The sequence below is a fragment of the Vigna angularis genome, chromosome 2 (genome assembly GCF_016808095.1).
Source record: "Vigna angularis cultivar LongXiaoDou No.4 chromosome 2, ASM1680809v1, whole genome shotgun sequence".
Classification (NCBI taxonomy): domain Eukaryota; kingdom Viridiplantae; phylum Streptophyta; class Magnoliopsida; order Fabales; family Fabaceae; genus Vigna; species Vigna angularis.
The window spans coordinates 9836688-9856816 of record NC_068971.1 but is presented as its reverse complement, the minus strand read 5'-3'; the positions used below and the strand labels follow the sequence as shown (position 1 = coordinate 9856816).

Here is a 20129-nt window from a genome sequence, read left to right as displayed (position 1 = left end):
GCTACAAGTTTTTCATTTCAAGTAGTGGACAAATAAAACTTTAATTTTATGTCAGAAACCAATCACTATGTTTCACACTAAATTATCAGGCATTCCAAACATAATTGCTCCACTGCCCACCAAACCAAAAACACAAACAAGAATAATTAAGGTACTTGTCATGATAACAAATCAGGTAGCAACAATCAGAGTCAGCAATATCCAAACAACAACATACAAGAATATTTGAGAGAAACTATAATTAGTTTAGCGTCTCAAGCATTCAAACAACTTATAACCAAGGTCCAAAAGCAACATTTCCAGTGTAGAAAACGTGGATTCATAACAAGAAAACATGCTTGAAAACAACAGAACCACAAAATACTCCATGCTCATACTGAAACAATTCAACCATCCAATTGTAAATCTCAAACAGCCAAATAATAGACACTAACCAAGTTTATACAATTTGCATTTATCAACCTACACCCACTTTGTTCTAATGCCAGACAACCTGATACAAGTGCCTAATGCTTCAACGATGCTTATTACTATCATACTTGTCTACTTATAACATATACGTATAACACCAAATTATTTGCATTACTAACCTGATCATGCCATAGAACGTGTGTTATTTTTTCACTATAGTAATCACTTGCCTAAGTTTACATATTCTTCTCATAAATACAAGGACCACTAACTCTTAACCCACATAGTCAACTAAACATTACACAGATCATTATTTCTTCCTATCTTGTACCCAGCTTTAATATACACTCTATTTGATATAACTTAACTCTAAAAGAAGAGGTAGAATGGAAACTTTTCCTATTCACGATTTCAATTGGTGGTTGGGTTTTCACAATTATCTCATGGTAGCTTCTGACCAAGAAGAAGGGAAAAAAGGGTGAGGGTAGGAAGGGGTTCTGTTTTTAAGGTCTCACAATAAAAATAAAAGTTATTATTAAACGAAAAATTAACCGTTTAAAATTTGATTTTATAGATTTATATTTTTTATTTAGTTTTATGAAATTAAAATAATGAGCTTAATTTTTTAAAACATAAATTTTATAATATAACTTATTTTAATTTACTTTTTTAAAAATTAAATTTATTTATTTTATTATGCAATTTTGTAATATAGTTTTGTTTTATAATTTTATGTGAACTATATATACCTTAAGGTTGAATTTTTATTTAATTTAAGTTTATGTTTTAAAAAATTATTTTTAAGTATTCTTATTTGACTTTTTTTTAAAATTGTTTGTGGGTAGACTACTCACAAATTTATACATATTATTTTAACTTTCGAAATTATATTATATATGTAAATTCAAATTCGAAGCGAAGCTCTCAAATATCTGAATGTTAAAATTTGTAATTTGATAAATTAAAAAAAGTACTGACAAACGACTTGATTTCAAATTTTGTATAACTTAATTAGTTAAAAAGAAATAAAATCACGATTATTTTAAATTACGGGATAAAAATAGAATGAAGCCAATATGTAAAAAAAAAATTGAAGAAGAAAATCCAACAATAGAAGAATATATTTGCAGACTTGTCAAGACTGCATGGCATTGCCCCCACATCCGTAACTCACGGAATTTTTGAACAATATTCCTTTGATTATTAGATTAGGAACACAGCGACAGGAGCAAATGAAATTCAACCATTCAAATTTTGAGACAAAGATTTTGAGATTTCCATGAAAACCGGATGAAATTAAGGTGACATATAGAAACAATGACTGGCAAGCATGCATGCATGCCCTTTCCCCTTGACTCTGTTAATTTGAATAATGTTTGAAATGATGAACTGCTATGATGTGTAACTATGAAACATCCTCGATCATGTCAATGGTGAATTCGTCATAACTTTCCAAAGGGTATCCACAAAACCCAACATGACAGGCTGTTGCTTCCCGGTGACCCTCGATCGGTCTCGCGGTCGCAGGGGAAGCTCCAAGCTTTGTATAAGTTCCTCTTCTGGTATTCATTTTCCCACTTTCTCTCTCTCTCTCTCTCTCTCTCTCTCTCTCTCTCTCTCTTTCATTTCATTCATATTACCATCTTCTTATATTTGTTCTGGTTGATTTGCAATGCTTTAAGTTTTTCAATTTGGTTTAGTTCTTCATGGAATCACATGTACAAAATTCATTGAATTTCTAGATCCAACCTTGAAATGATATGTGCAAAATACATGTGTCAGACACGATTGATAGATCATTCAGTCTTTTAAGCATACTGATATGCATATAATAAAAAGTTTGTTAAGAGATGTTGATGATGTTTTCATCTCAAAAATAATTAATGATTCTCTAATCGTGGATTAATTAAGAATCACGTCCCTAAAAAGGTTGTTCTTAACTTACAAGAACAGACATATAAGGGAAGTAAAACAAGTAATACGATTATAGGTGTATAATTCACAATATCTGAGAGTATTTACTAAATTAGTAGTAGAAGTCATGTCAATGAAGACAAAAAGAGTTCGAAGGAGATGGACCAAGCACAAATCATAAGTGCAGAATAATATTTTGAATGACAATATTAGTATCAAGAGTAGTAGGAATAGAAACATGATTGCTAGAAAAATTGATATAATCATAATCATGACTACAATTGTGAGAATAGGTAGAGAAAGAAAGTTAGAATCATGAACTCATAAAACAACACATTACGAGAGATATCAATCTTATGATTTTAAAGATTCAGGGTCCAGAAAAAAATATCAGGAATAACTCTAGCATCAAGCTTCTTTTTGTGTGCAACAAGGGTATTAACGTAACATAGACAACCAAAAAACACTCAGAACATATATGTCATATAGCTTTCCATTCAATTTTTCAAGGAGTGACAATATCAAGCGATGAAGTAGGCATGCAATTTGATAGGATATAGGATGATAAGTGATAATGGGTTTAGGATAGAAGGAAGAGAAAATGAGAGGGCAATTATAAGGAGATAAGAGTTATTTGACAATTAGTTAGTTAGTGGGAAGGGGAAGAGAAACTTTATAAATAGGGAGTGGGTTATGTACAGGGGAATTATGGAGTGAACTTGTTGTAAAGACAAGATTTTAGCCTGTAGAGGGAGGTTATGTTCCTAACCAGGGAGGTTATGCTCCCAATCATTCTTTGTAAAGATAGTTTTTTTACTGTGAATAATAGAAAAACACATTCTTTATTATTGTTTTTACCTACTGTTAGTGTTCTTAGTTAGGTTTCAAACCCAGGAACCTAACAAATTGGTCCGACCTGCCGTTTCGAGAAGTGATCGAATCATCCAGAGCATTGTCTTATAAAAAGGAGAACTGCCGGATATCCTTAGGAAAGGAGTGTTGGATCTTTGGGAGAGAAGGGTGATGGAAGGAAGAGACAATACCTTAGAGAGGAGGACCAGCAAACTAAAAATTAGCATGGCAGAATGGAGAAGCAATATGGAAGAATGGAGAAGAAATATGCAAGAAACGAGAGAGATGATGTAAGAAATCAAGATTCACATAAAAGGCTTAGAAAGAAGTGACAAATCTGTCACGAAATGATAGAAAAAGGGTTCAGAAGAAGAGTTGGAGGAAGACAGGGGTGAACAGAATTGGAGGCAGCGGGTAGAATTGCCCAAGTTTGAGGGGTTGGACCCGTTGGAATGGATCTCTTAGATTGAGAAGTTTTTTGGCACCCAAAATGTCATAGAGAAGGAGAGGCTCGAGTTGGCTTACAGCTGCATGAAGGGAGGCACAATTTATTGGTTCAAGGCCCGGAAAAACAAAACCAAGAACCTTTCTTGGAAAGGGCTAAAAGAGGCATTGATAAGGGGGTTCAGAGAAAGAGATAGAGACTCTGTTTTTTAGAAGATAGCCCAAACTGCAGGAGTTACAGACGCTACTGCTGAGAAAGTTGCAAAAGTTTTTGCTGCAAGGGTGGATAACGTGACAAAGGTTGGTAGGGAAAATACATCAAGTGAAGATCATGATGGGAAGGTTGTGACTCTTGTTTCTCCAAGTAAAGTTGCAAAAGTTGTTGTTTGTAGTGGAGATGGAGTGGTAGGTTGTGGTGGGAATGTCAAAACAATAAAGAAAGGGGAAGAATTGTTGAGGCTTGGGGTTAAAACAGTGGTGTCAAAGAGCAACTGAGTGGAGTCTGTTTACAAGGCAAGAGAGGACATGCTGCAAGATATCAAGAAAGGAAAATACTATGAAAATGTATTGCGACAATCAAGCTGCTCTCTACATTGCATTAAATCTAGTGTTTCACGAGAGGACTAAACATATAGAAATTGATTATCATTTTGTTTGTGAAAAGTTGTTGACTAACGAAATCTGTACTGAGTTTATTGGGTCAAACGATCAACTCGCAGATGTATTAACCAAATCATTAAGGGGTCCTCAGATTGAGTTTATTTGTTCCAAGCTTGGTACATACAATTTGTATGCTCAGCTTGAGGGGGAGTGTTAGGATATTTATCCTATTTTATCATCATTATATTGTGTCAAGAGTTACCCTATTTATCATGATTATATTGTGTCAAGGGTTACCCTATTTATCATGATTATATTTTCTCAAAGGTTACCCTATTTATCATGATTATATTGTGTCTAGGGTTACCCTATTTATCATGTACTTTTGTATCAATTTTTTCTTATAAATAGAAGATTATGAGAGGGATCAATAAAACTCTCTAGAATTATTTTACAGTTTAATTATCAAGTGAAAGAAACACTCAAGCGAAGGAGAAAATTCAAGCCATTGGGAGCAAAAAGGAAGGGTGAGGAGACACCAGTTTTTTCGTGGGTGAAAAGAGAAGAGTTGACCACTTATGAAGGGATTGACACCCAAGATCAAACAACAGGGGCAACAAATGCTTCTAAAGTTCAAAACACCAAGAGATAAACAAAAGCACACCCAAACAACAAAGAATATGTAATCCAAGGGTGCAAGACTTGGCATCAAAAATACAAGCACCTTTCTTGGAAAAATCTGGTCTCAACTCTAGTTGAAGGGAACAGAAGAAGCAGTCTCAGTCCTCAAGGTTGAATTTTGGGTATTGATCACGTATGGTAATGGAATCTTCCCAAGTTGCTCCATCATGGCCCCCTTCTTGCCACTCAATCAACACTTGTGGCACTTCCTCATCTCCCCTCCTTATTTTCCTCCTATCCAAGACTTTAGTAGGCCAATAGAACGACCCTTCCCCCTATAAATTCATAGGCAAATCTTTCTCCACGCTTCTATCTCCCACTGCTTTCTTCAGCTGTGATGCATGAAACACAGGATGTATGTGAGTTATGTCGGGTAGCTGAAGCCTGTAAGCCACTTGTCCCACCTTCTGCTCAACTCGAAAAGGCTCATAGTATCTTGTTGCCAATTTCGGATGCATCCTCGATGGCATGGATGTCTGCCTATGTGGCCTAATTTTGAGATACACCCAGTCTCCCACTTCAACATCTGCTACCCTCCGCTTTTTATTAGCTTGCTTAACCATAAACTCTTGGGCTCGCATTAAGTGAAACTTCAATTACTTCATCGTGAGTCTGTAGCTCTTGCGCCACTGCCTCCACTGTTGTTTCACCAGGAATAAACTTATGCAAAGATGGAGGTGATCTCCAATAGACTACCTCGAAAGGGGTACACTTCGCGACTCCCTGAAAACTAGTATTGTACCAGTATTCCGCCCAAGGTAAAATGACACTCCATCCTTTAGGTTGCTCCGAACAAAAACATCGTAAATACCCCTTCAATACCCGATTCAGCACCTCCGTTTGACCATCAGACTCGGGGTGGTAAGCAGTGTTCATCTGCAGCTGAGTCCCTTGCCTCTTAAAAAATTCTTTCCAAAAAGTACTCAAAAATAGGAGATCCCTGTCACTTACAATAGAAGCTGGTATACCATGCAACCTTACCACTTCTTTATGGAAACTTCAGCTATCGTGCAGGCTGAATAAGGATGCTTCAGAGGCACAAAATGGTCGTACTTGCTAAGGCGATCCACCACCACTATCACTGTGTCAAATCCATTCGACCTTGGCAGCTTGACTATAAAATCTATGCTGACTTCCTCCCACACAACATTAGGAATAGATAGTGGTTGTAGCAGTCCTTGAGGAGATGATGCAAGGTACTTGTGTTGTTGACATACCAAACAACCTGCCACATAGTCTATAACAACTTTCTTCATGCCCACCTAATAAAGAGATTGGGCTAGATGGAATTCGGCCAGCAATTTCGGAATCCATGATGAGCGAGCCGATATCACCAACCTACCCTTGTAATGCAGTCTGTCACTTTCTATAGTGAAAGGTGGGTGAGAGTCTGGGTTCTTCTTAATATCCTCCTTCACCTTCCTTAAGTGTTCGTCCTCCTTCACCTCTTTTAGAATATCTCCAAAATCCTGTCAATACAGTCGAGCCACAACCATCAATTCCTCTCCCCTTCCCCTTGATCCTCTATTCTTCTGGACAGTGCATCTGCTGCCCTGTTTGTGTTCCCTGCCTTGTAGACTATTTCAAAGTCATACCCAAGTAGTTTGGTGAGCCAATTTTGCTGATTTTGGGTTGTAATTCGCTACTCCAGCAAGTATTGCAAGCTTTTCTGGTCTGTGTTCACTACAAACCATTGGCCCAGCAAGTATGGTCACTAATGTTGTATGGCCATCACCAGGGCCATGAGTTCTTTTTCATAGATTGACTTGGTCAATGACCCCTTTGATAAGGCTTTGCTGAAATAGGCTATGGGTCTCCGGCCTTGGGTCAACACTACTCCGACTCCCCCTCCCGAGGCATCACATTCTATGTGGAAAGGCTGATCAAAATCTGGTAACACTAACACAGGGGCTGAAGTAACTGCTTTCTTCAATCTGGACATAACTTCTTTAGCCCGTTCTGTCTAACCATATTCTCCCTTCTTTAATAAATCGGTCAAGGACTTAGCAATTTTTCCATAGTCGTTGACAAAGCGCCAGTAATATCCAGTCAACCCAAGGAATCCCCTCAAAGCTTTTACACTATCTCCCAGTTCAGCACAACGTTTACTTTCCCCGGATCCATCTCTACCCCCTTTTCAGAAATCAAATAGCCGAGATACCCTATCTGAACCCGTCCAAATTCGCACTTCTTCCTATTAGCCACCCAGTGATTTTCCTCCAGCTTCTTCAACACCACCCCCATATGCCCCAGATGTTCTGCCCACGACTGGCTGTAAATCAGTATGTCGTCGAAGAAAATTAGCACGAATTTTCTTAGGTAAGGCTGCAATAAGTCGTTCATTGCGCTTTGAAAGGTTGCTAGGGCATTGGTTAAGCCAAATGACATTACCAAGAATTCATAATGCCCCAAATGAGTGCGAAACACTGTCTTCTGAATGTCCTGCTCTCCCATTCATATCTGATGATAACCAGCCTTAAGATCAACTTTGGAAAAATATTTTGCTCCTCTCAACTCATCCAGTAGCTCCTCGATCACTAGAATCAGGAATTTGTTCGAAATTGTGGCACGGTTTAGGGCCCTGTAGTCCACGCAGAATCGCCACGACCCATCCTTCTTCTTCACCAATATAACCAGGTTGGAATAAGGGTTATTGCTTGGTCGTATCACCCCTGTTTGCAGCATCCCTGCCACTTGCTTCTCTATTTCATTCTTCAGCATATGTGGGTACCTATAGGGCCTCACATTTGTTGGGTCAACTCCCTCCTTCAGGGGTATTTGATGCACCATCAGTCTTTCTGGGGCAACTCGCTGGGTTCCTGGAACACTCTGGCATACTGGTCTAGCATCCAAGCCTCCACCTCCTTTATTTTCAACAATGCTTCTGGGGCTACCAAGCTTTGGGTTAGCATGGGATCCCCTCTTATAGTTACTCTCCTACCCTCCTTGCTGAAAGTCATGGTCAGCTTGCTCCAGTCCAAAGTTACCTCCCCTAAAGTAGTCAACCATTTCACCCCCATAATCACATCAACTCCTCCTAATTTAAACAGGTGGAATCTAGTTATCACCTCCACTTCCCCTAAACGAATTTGCACACCCTAGCAACACCCGTGGTTTCCTTTTTCTAACCATCGCCCAGACTAACCAGGTAACGCCCCGTCTCTGTCGTGTTTAATCTCACTTCTTCCACAAGTTCATTGCTAATGAAATTGTGGCTCGCGCCACTGTCAATCAGAACTAACACCCTTCTTTCCCCAATTTCTCCTTGTAACTTCATCGTCTTAGCCTGCGTCAGTCCCCCTGCAGAGCACGCCAACAGTTCCATTTGCACCTGGGCTAACTCCGACTCTATTTCGGTCTCCTCTCCCTCTTCGTCCTCTGCCAAAATCAACATCCTCAAACCCCTTTCTAGGCATCGATGCCCAGGCCCGAAGGCCCCTCCACATCTGAAACATTTGTCTTCTTCCCTACACTTCACAAATTCGGCATAAGGCAAGTTTCTGAAATTTCGCCCTCGGTTATCGACACTGGATGATGTCACCCCACTCGCCTATGTCGTTTCTCTACGCAGTGACCCACTACTCCCCGCTGGCCCCGTTTGGTTTTGGTTTTGCTACACAGTTTCTACCCACGACACCGTATCAATCGGTTTATTCCAGTTCGATATATTTCTTCCTATTCTCCCCGCCTTCGCACCTCCATGCAGTTCTTCTCCGTCTCACGGGATGCACATGGTGACCATTAGTTCTTAAGGATTGAGTAATCGCAGCTGGTTACGTATCGTTTCTTGCAACCCAACCATGAAATATCCCAACAAAATTTCCTCTAGTAGCTTCGACACTTGGCCTACCAAGATTTCAAATTCTTTGATGAACTTATCCACCGAATCGGTCTGCTTGATGGTGTCCAACCTTTCAAATACGGTTCCCCTGCTTCTTCCTCAAAACCGTGCTACCATCGCTTCCTTCAACCTCGCCCAAGATTGGTCTCTGGCTTTCTCTTTCCAAAACTGGAACCAATATCCAGCACTGCCCTCCATACTGATATACGCCAACCTCACCTTCTCCTCATCCTCCTTTACCCCTTGCAAGTCAAAAAATCGGTCTGCTCTATTGATCCAGTTGAGTGGATTCGATCCTTCAAAGATGGGTAGTTCTACTCTCTTCCTCCAATTGAGCGTGCTCTCGGGACGACTACTTCATCTTCCGTTTTTGTCCTCCCCTTGTCTCCTTTCGTTCTCATTAACCGACGCCTGACTATCCTCTGATTGATGGTCATCTTGATTTCGACCTCTTCCCCCCAACATCCTCGCAATTTCCTTCAATTCTTGACGTATTGCGATAGTATCTTGGCACAACGCTCTTGTTTCCGCCTTAATCTCGTCAACCGCAATTTCTACCGTCTCTAACCGGCCTTCCATCACATTGAACCTTCCGTCCACACTTCCCTCCATCGAATTCCCACGCACCCCTCCTTAGATCCGACAAGTCGGACCAAATGTTAGGTTTCTAAATGGGAAACCTAGCCAAAACACTCTCACACACACCAAGATGCAAAGATGAATGAAAGAATTCTGGTATTTCATAAGAATTAGCATTTACAATCAATAGTCTAGGGAGCATAACCTCCCTCACAAGGTTCAAAGAACCTGTCTGTATACAACTGTCAACAACCCCCTCCCTCTGCTAAACAAAGATTATTTATACAATCCTTTCCCGCTCCCCTCTTAACCGTTAATACTGCTAGGCTCTTTAATTCTTTCTCTCACTTTGTAAACTAACCAGGGCCTATCAGATACCATAATGTAATTCACAGTATCGAGGTATTTATTAAACCAATAGTGGAAGCCATGTCAATGAAGACGAAAGAGAGTGTGAAGGAGAAGAAGATTAAGGAAATGGAATGAGCACAAATCATAAGTGCAGAATAATATTTTGATAAGAGAAAAGGAAGAAGAATACAATTGTGTCACGTTCTTACAAGAGGGGAACGATTATATTGGAAAAAGAAAGGAAAAACAGGAAAGAAACAGAAAGACATTGACAGAGTGAGGAGGCGTTGCCGAGCTGTGTTGCTGAGGTGTTAATATTCTATCAACAAGTTTTCAAGGAGCATTCACTCATATAGTAGATGTGAAATTAGATGAGAAATATAATTTTTTTGTTCATTTTTTTTCTGTACTATCCATAGTGTAAATTCGTCTTATTTTTAGTTAATATGAGATCTCCATCACACTTTCCTAAGTTTGAAGATATACATCTCAATATGTGACTATACATTGGTCCAATATCAGACCAATAGTCGGTGACACAATAGTTCCAACAATAACAATTTTTGCTAGAATATGCTTTAATTCACAACTCTGATACTATGTTAAGAAGTGAGTTTTAGACCTAACTCAATTTTACAAAAATCGGTTTGTGAGTGAAGTTTGCACCCACATATCTACCGCTCAACGTTATTACTATTAGGAGCTTAAGTGGAATAACTAATTAACATTAGATTAAAAACTTCAAATCATATGTACTTATTTCAGGAGTATATGCTAAATTGATTGAAGTTAAAGAACATTATGAGTGCCAATGTTTTTCACGATTCTGTCCAATGTGATAACGAGTAATGAGTTGTACTTGTTATTTGCAGGTTCATCTAAACATCGGAGAAAAGAGAACTATAAAGGGCCTCTGATTGTTTGCTTTGGGGAGATGATGATGAATTTGGTCCCAACGGTGTTACCAATGTCCCTTGCAGAGGCAGCAGCCTATAAGAAATTCCCTTCTGGGGCCACTGCCAATGTTGCAGTCGGAATTTCTAGATTAGGAGTTTCAGCAGCTTTTATTGGCAAGGTGAAATTCTCTAATACTATATTAGCAATGTGCACAATATATAATATTAGCAATGTGCTCAATATATATTTTCAAACTCATTTCTCTCCCATATTATTATTATGTTTATATTCTCTGCAAAAATTCCATGTGCTAAATCTTAATGCTTGGTACTTACAGCTGAATTTGCTTCATATGCATGAAACAATGAATGTTTGAATAAGCTTTTCATGAACACTTTAAAATTAAAAATGAAAAGGTAAATGAGTTAAGTTTTTAGCCAAGTCAAAATCATCAAAACTTATCTTAGTTTTATAGACTTTCTTTTCTTTAAACTTCTTAAAAGATTAAGGTATATAAGTGGATTTTAGTTTATAAGAAAACTCAATGTATTTACTTTTTTATAATTACTGTAATTACTGATGAAGATATGATAAATATGTGTGTACATAAGCATGTGTTTCCTTAACGGTTTAGCTTCATAGTTTCTGATGAAGTATACGTTTTCTTGTTTCATAGTTTCTGATCCCCTGATGATTCAAGAGCACTGCAATTTGGAAAATACATTACAATATTCTTTCCAAGTTTTTGTTTCATATCAATTAGGAGCATATTTTGTGCTCTGGAATTTTATCTTGACTAAAACAAAATTTAATGTGCAAAGTCTTTAGATGTGAATCTTTCCTTTCATTCTTTCATTTTAATCTACTTGTGTCCATTTTTCTGACCACAGTGTCTCTAATATTTGCAAGGAAGGTGGGAAATGATGAATTTGGCTGTATGTTATCTGATATTCTGAAACAAAATGGTGTTGACAGTTCGGGCCTACTCTTTGATGATGATGCAAGAACAGCATTGGCATTTTATGCTCTTAAGAGTAACGGAGAACCTGAATTCATGTTTTACAGAAATCCAAGCTCCTTCGTCCTCAAGAGATTGATCCAAGCCTCATAAAGAAGGTAATATAAAGTACACATGGAAATCCACCTTTTTTCATTTCATCTAGCATAACTAATGTTTGTAATTATGCTTACAATTTCTCAAAATAAACTGTATACTCCACTTTGTAGCGGATAGACTTAAAGACATGATAACAAAACATACTTTGATATCATCATAGAATTTGGATCGAGGCTTAGAAACTAGTTCGTTCTCCACTTAGAAACACTACTTGAACCATGTTACTCAACATGAGATCTTAAAAGAAATGCTACAATTTTGTGTTCCGAAATAGATCTTAAGTATATTTTGCTGTGCAGGCCACAATATTTCATTATGGTTCAGTCAGTTTAATTACGGAGCCTTGTAGGTCAGCTCACCTTGCAGCAATGAGTGTTGCCAAAGTCTCAGGCTGTATCCTTTCCTATTCTCCAAATTTGGCATTGCCACTATGGCCATCAAAGGAGGCTGCTAGACAGGGCATCATGAGTATCTGGAACTATGCCGACATTATTAAGGTACATGTTTTGTTTGTGAGTGAGTTTTTTCAAAATGTTCCTTCACTGTCATTTTGAGATAAAATTGCCCTCCAAAAGGGGATCATTTGCTGTCAAAGAATGATATTGAAAAACCTATTTGGTCTCTATACTAAAGGAACTATTTATTGTTCATGAAAATGAGTATTAACTCTATTAATGTACATACACACTGTCTGTTATGAAGTATAGGTAAGTGTGGATGAACTTCGACTCTTGATCGAAGGTGATGATCCTTATGATGACAAAGTGATCGTGATGAAGCTGTACCACTACAATCTCAAACTTCTGGTTGTCACTGAAGAAGGACGAGGCTGTAGATACTACACCAAGGTTTTATTCCACAAACAAAAACTTGCATGATCTCTATTCTATTTATTTTTGCAACCATAATGTTGTCTATTGATAAATGTTGTTGAGGAGTAAGTCACAAATGTATTTGTGGTGTACACATTTTGTCCTAAATACATTAAACGAAATCTCTGTATTTTCTAAGCAAAAATGGGTTGATTGTGTTTAATCATTTAGATTTTCTGCTCAGGACTTTAAAGGATGGCTTGCTGGTTTTAAAGTGGAAGTAGTTGATACAACTGGAGCAGGTGATTCCTTTGTAGCAGGATTATTGAGCATTGTGGCTGCACACAATCATATCTATAAGGTCACAAAAATACTACTTATTCAGTTACTGGCATCACATCTGATCAGATTTCACCCCTCTTAGTTAACCTGATTTCTTGAGATTCATAAGGCATGCATGAAAACCTAAGACATATATCCAACAAAAATAATTTTTTCATGTTATCACATTTCATAACAAACCCTAAGAGAATTATTGAAGGTGTGTTCCTTGTGCCACTATTAGGATGAGAAAAGATTGAGGGAGGCCCTTGATTTTGCAAATGCTTGTGGTGCTGTCACAGTGACAAGGAGAGGAGCCATACCTTCACTTCCCACAAAGGATGTTGTTCTCAGACTTCTGTTTTCCCGCTTCAATTCATAGATTTGCCAATGTATTTGTTATCTCAAATTCAGTTCATGTTAGTTTGACAGTACTTTCACTTCACAGGCACTACCCCTGCTTATACAAATTTTAAAATATTTGACAATGAACTGGAGGAGATTTTGTTTTTATACTTTCTCTCTAATAAAATAAAATAATATTAGTATGCAGGTGACTAAAAAAAACATTTACTTGAATCCTAATAATACACAAATAAAATAAAGTGATAAAATTTAATGAAGTCAAATCAACTAATAATGTAATTTTTTTATTAATTTTTCCTAATAATATACGAATAAAATAAATTGATAAATTTAATGAAGTGAAATCAACTTAATCAACTATAACATAAGAAAAGTAAGAATTACTTATCAAAATTACATTATTAACCTTATTTCTTTTCTTGAGACCTGTCAAAAAAATAGTTTTTTTTTTATCTTTTCAGACACCCTATTTACTATTTTGCCCATCTTTTTTGTTTGACACGAGTCCTCTTTTTTGGTTTTTTTGTCTTTGTCTTTGCTACTCTTTCTCTCTTCACTGCCCATTCTCTTTTTTGTCTTTTAGGTACTCTTTCCCTCTCCACTACTCTTATTTCTCTGCCTGCAACTATGTGGACAATTCAATGCTGTTTAAAATATTTAGTTATTTTGATTTATAAACGATTTTTATTTTTTTATATACCTTCTAATATTTGTAGTTTTATTTTATTTATTATTATTTATTTTAATATGGAAATTATATTTAATTACTATAATAATTTTAACATTTACTGGATAATGTTTAATTTTTATACAATTTAATTTATAAAAAAATTTAATTTCAATAACTAATAAATATTTCCAAATGTATTGAAATTTTTTTAGTGTTGTTTAACATTTTAATATATTTTTATTATTCTTAGTTTTATTTTATTTATTATTATTTAGGTCAATTTTAAAAATAAATTTACTTACTATAATATTTTTAATATTTATTAGATTATGTTTATTTTTTATATAGTTTATTTATAAAAAAATTAATTTCAATAATTAACAAATATTTGAAATCTACATACTCAAAAAATTAATATAAAAGAATTTAGTAAGATAGTAGTTTAATTTAAGAAATTAATTTTCAAAACTAAATAAATTTCATTTTTATTTTATTTATTATTATTTAGTTCAATATTAAAAAATTAATTACTATAATACTTTTAATATTTATTGGGCTATGTTTAGTTTTATATAGTTTAATTTATAAAAAAAAAATTTCAAAATGTATTTAAATTTTATATTACTGTTTTATAATTAAATATATTTTTATTACTTTTGGTTTTATTTTATTTATTATTATTTATTTCAAAATTAAAAATATATTTAATTTCCATAATATTTTAAATATTTATTCGATTATGTTTATTTTTTATTTAGTTTAATTTATAAAAAGTAATTTTAATAATGCTAGAATAGTTGCACAACGAAATATTTACTCTAGACCAAAACAAAAAAAATGGAGTTAATTGGTTTTGAAATAAAAATTTATGCCTTTAAAATTTTTCCCTTTTAAATATAAGAGTTACAATAAAAATTATTTTCTATGTAATAAAAACATTCAATTAAAGAGAATACAAATTAAAAAAATTACGTTTAATTGTTAATCACTAAGAAAGATTAATTAAATACTAAAATAATATGATATTACAAATAGGAGTGACAACAATTTAGATGAGAAATGTCTTTTTTGAAATTCATTAGATTTTTTGAGTTTCATAAAGGATGAAGACACCTATATTGAGTCACACACAAAAAAGTAAAAAAAAAAATATTTTTCTTGAAGTCAGAAAGAATGAACACCTTATTTAAATTACACAATAAGTATCAATTTTACCTAGCAACAACAAGAACACATGATCACCTAAGATCACACTTAATGAAATTTAAACAGTCTACTACCCACACTTAAGTAAAGAACTTCCTTCTTTATTTAAAAAAGTCATTATCGTAATAAGAGTTAAAATATAAAAAGTCAAATTTTTAATGGTAGCTAATAATTGATTTTTGTAAACAACAGATTATTCAGGCTGCATTTCTCAAATGTAATTTTTTTTCTGTAACAATTGATTAAACTAATAATAATGAATTATTTCAATGAGTATTGAAAAAAATTAAACTCTCTCCATGCACTTTTCACTTATAATCTCTTTTTTTTTTTATGTTAATTAATATAGATTACATGACTTCAACTACTAAAATTATAAGTATCTAATGTAACACTTAAATCTAAACATTTAATCTAAACATTCAATTTTTAATGTAAATCCAAACATTTTAAACTTTCAATAATTCTTAAATAATTATTGAATCTAAACATTCTTTTAACTCTTTAAGAGTTCTCCATAAATCATCATCACGAATAAGATTTCATTTTTCTTCATTTTACATCAAAATTGTGCTTCTATGTTAAGAATAAGGTATCAATCTTCTTCTTTAATCAACAAATAATTAATACATATTTATGTGAAAACTACATATCAAAATATCATTAATAACAAATTTAGTGAAATAATATTTTAATTTTAAAAAAATATTTTTTAGAAAAAATAAATTTTATTAATACTTATTAGATAATTCATTTAAATAAAAATGTATCTACAACTTTTTTAAAAAATTTAATAAGAGTGTTAAAAAAACTAATCAAAATTTTAGTTTTTTTTTTCATTTTTGTATCAATATTGTATATGATGGATATTGATAGACCAATTTTGAAACATTTTGAAGAGAAGCCTATTTTGTGTGAGAGTTCTACAAAGTTTATGTGATTTCTATATAAGTTTTTATGATATAATAACAATACTCTGAATCTATTTATTGTATCAACAACTTCTTTTATGTTTTACTATATCTATGTGTTCTATAAATTTTATTGTATTTACATGTGTTTTATTTTATTGTACTTTTTATATTTTAGTTGGTAAAAATAAAAACTTTGTTTAAAATAATATTACATGTACATGTATAATGTAATAAATTTATCCATCTATTTAATATAAAAAAAAGACATAAGATGACAAATCATTTCATATATTATTAGAAAAATTAAAAGTAGACATTGAGTATATCAATATATTAATTATATAAATTTGTCTAATAATATATATTACATGAAAATTAAATTAATCTTAAAATATATATTAAACAAATCTTAATATATATATATATATATATATATATATATATATATATAAAACAAGTCTCACTATTGAAATACAAAAGTGGCGAGAGATAAAGAATTAATTAATCCAATAGTAGTGAGAAGGAGGTGGATCCAATAATATTTTAAGCGGAAACTATAGGAATTCTTCCTAACAAATTTTTAGGCTATTGTTATTTATATTAATTTTACACATTATTATTTTTTATATGGTTTAATCATCTTCGATGTCTCTATGTAGATTTATCTTAAATTGGTTCTTCAGCTAAATTTTAACTTAATTAGGTACATGTTTTTGCAAAATTGAATCAATTAAACTATTTCCGTCAATTGGAGAGGACAGCGTTAACATTCCAATGATGTGGCATGCTGAATATGCAAATGGAAAACATGTGACAGAATTAGGGTGTTACTGACGTGGAATTGAAATGAAAATACCCTTCTCGCTGCCGCATCCCTTCGACGGCACCCCCAGCTCCATATTACATATCACCGTCCTTCCTTTTCCCCTACCACCACCGTTCGCCAACCCTCTAGCTTCGTTGATCTCTCCCCGCACAAGTTCATCCTCGTACTCCTCGCCCTTGTGACCATCCCGGTGCTAATTTACATCTTCATCTTCGCCTTCAATTGCCCCTCCCACCGTGAGATCGAACTTGTCAGCATCGACGCAGGCGTGAAGTACCGGAAAGAGGATCACTCCAAGGAGATCGAAGACGAGCGTCTGGTGTGCCTCTCGGTGTTCGCCCACGGCATAGAAGTCCGATAGCAACCATTCCTCTTTTCAGCAACACGCGTCAGGAAGCCAAGCAGTACCTTAAGGCCGTTACGAGTCTACAGTCCACTATGCATCACCTCGTCGCACTCGATTCCTCCTCCGAGAGCCTCGTTCAACTCCATCCAGGTTGCCATACAAACTCTATTTCGCAGCGAGAAATTGCTCTACGACTACGTTTTCGGTTCAGCGGAGAGGAAGATCGCGGACTCGCGGACTCTGCGACTACGTTTTCGGTGCGACGACGTTTTTCGGCTTTCCAGAAAACGTGTCTAAGTGCAAGAAAACGACAGAGAAAATGTTCAGGATGTTGGACTTGTACAACGCGAGTCCATCTTCTCTTCCGAATCAACCTCCTCCATCATATTACAGGTGTGTGCTTCAAAGGTGAGGCTTGGCGAGGAAGAGAGCATCGTGCAGGGATTTCGTAGTTGGAACAATGTTGTCGATTAGTGTTTTGTCGGAGCTTTCCACAACCTCGTTCTCGACGGAGATACGCGTCACGGTAGTTTCCGGGAGGAAGGGGGAGATGTTTTGGGAGAGCCAAGCTTGCGCGGCAGGAAGCTTGAGAGAGAGGGGATGGCGGCGTTCACCACCGTGACGGTTACGGAGATTTCGGTGTCGGCGAAGGCGTAGAGGATGTCGGGGTTGGCATCGAAGATTTTGACGCGGTCGATGGTGGTTTGAGTTTTGAGGGCGGTGGCCACCATTGAGGGCGGTGGGAGATTTTCTTCCCACGTGCCATAGTTGACGTCGATTTTAGTGTAGGAAGCATAAAGTTGTCGGAAAAGGGTGCATGATAAAAGAAGCAGAAGGGAATGTGGTTGGCAAGGGAGAGTGGTTGGCAAAGGATAACGGAATGGATCGCCTGGCTGATATTGGTGCTCCTCTACAAATTCAATGCCAGAGCGGAACTGCCACGTGCTGAGGATGAAAGAGCATTTCATCGAGTCACTGTCACGTGGTTAATATTTGTTATATCAGCGTGCCACATAACTCAAAACATAACGTCGTTAATTCAAATTGACGAAAAGGGTTCAATTAATTCAATTTTGCACAAATAGGTACCTAATTGAGATAAAATTTAACTAAAGGATCAATTTGAGATAAATCTACATAAACTGAGACATCTAAGATGATTAAACCTTTTTATATTTGATATATAGTCTATATGTATATTTATAATCATCAACTATAGAAAACAATGTACAAGGAAAAATACCAAAATATCCATAGTTAGTTGTTTGACACCTGATAATTTTTCTGACTTTTGGTCATTTCCAGTATCAAAATTCCTATCCATCAAAATTACTATTAACAAATTAATTTAAAATTACATATTTAAAATATTAAATGCCAAATTAAAAAAACAATTATTCTATACTTACATCTAAATATGTAAAAATGGATTTTAATATGAGTCAACTCAGTTTATCAAATATTTTATTTGAATTAAATTAAATAAATTTTAATTTTTTTTAAGCGTGGATTGAATTAAACCTGACTTACTTATATTAAAAAATACATTAATTAATTATATACTAAGAAAATAATATATAGTGTTATCAAAATGGATAATTCAGTCTAATTCGGTCAGGTCCATCACAGATTGGTCATTTAGTGAGTTAATCCAATCCGACTTATTTATTAGCGAGTTAGAAAAATTTGAATCCGGTTTGACTCATAATAGGTTGGTGGGTTAAACAAGTTGAGTCTTTGACTTACTTAATTACAAGTTTTTGTTTTTCAAATCCAACAAAAATTACAATTTTTGTTAATTTAAATCTAAATAAATTTCAATCTAAAATGATGTTAAACTCCAAAGACAATTCAAAATATAAAATATATATTATATAATCTAAATGTAATCCAAAGCAAGCACGAACAAAAAAGTTTCTAATATTGATCATTTTTGTGTTACTTATCTATTTATAATATTATAGTCTTGAAAGGATAAATCAATAATATTTTGATCTCTTTGAAACATTTTTTTTTCTTATCTCATTCACAATACAAAGTAATAAATAATTAAATTAAATTAGGTAGGTTAATGAGCCAACTTGACTTACTGTGGATTCAAAAATTGGATCGGGTTGAAAATTAACTCATATCAAAAATTTATATGTTTTTTAAACTCAACCCAACCCAACTCGAATCCGTGATAGGTCGAATTGACCTGCAAGTTCTAACTCATCTTGACAACACTAGAAAAAAAATACCAAATATCCATAATTAGTTGTTTGACACCCTTTTAATTTTCTTGGCTTTTTGGTCATTTTCAGCATCAAAATTCCTACTTTGCCTATCAAAATTACTATTACACAATTACATTTAAAATTATACATTTAAAAATATTAAATCCCAAATCAAAAGAACAATTGATCTCTAAAGATGTTAAAATGACTTTTAATTTGAGTTAATCTAACTCAATATGGACTCGAATATGGTTGAATTAAAAAAAATAATTTTTTAAATATAAATTAAACCTAATGGAACTCATTTATATTACAAAATACATTAATTTTTTTATTACTTTACTATCCATCATAATTATATAATATTAGTCTTATCTAATACAACAGTTACATCTACAAATTCATTAAATATATAATAACGCATCAACTTTTAGGATATATATTTTCTAATATGAGGTAATTGGAAAAAATGTGATGTCCTAATATTATCACGTTTAAATTCATACATTTTACATACTAAATTTAAATTTCAAATTTGTTATAATAATTTATATTTAATTTATCATTATTTAATATTTTATATTTGTTATAATAGTTACATTTTTCATCATAATAATTATACCGATCATTATACTCAACATAGGTTGACTATTATATTTGAAAACATTTAATTTCTAAACACAATAACTATTCATTGGAATTATTCATTTAGCTAAACATTAAGTACTTTTTACACTCATAATCATGCACACTATTATGGTAAAT

At 34.2% G+C, this 20129-nt stretch overlaps 1 pseudogene; it reads left to right on the top strand.

Moving 5' to 3' along the window:
- The first annotated feature begins 1830 nt into the window (after window positions 1–1830).
- Window positions 1831–13368, top strand: LOC108329709 (probable fructokinase-7; annotated as a pseudogene).
- The last annotated feature ends 6761 nt before the right edge of the window (window positions 13369–20129 follow it).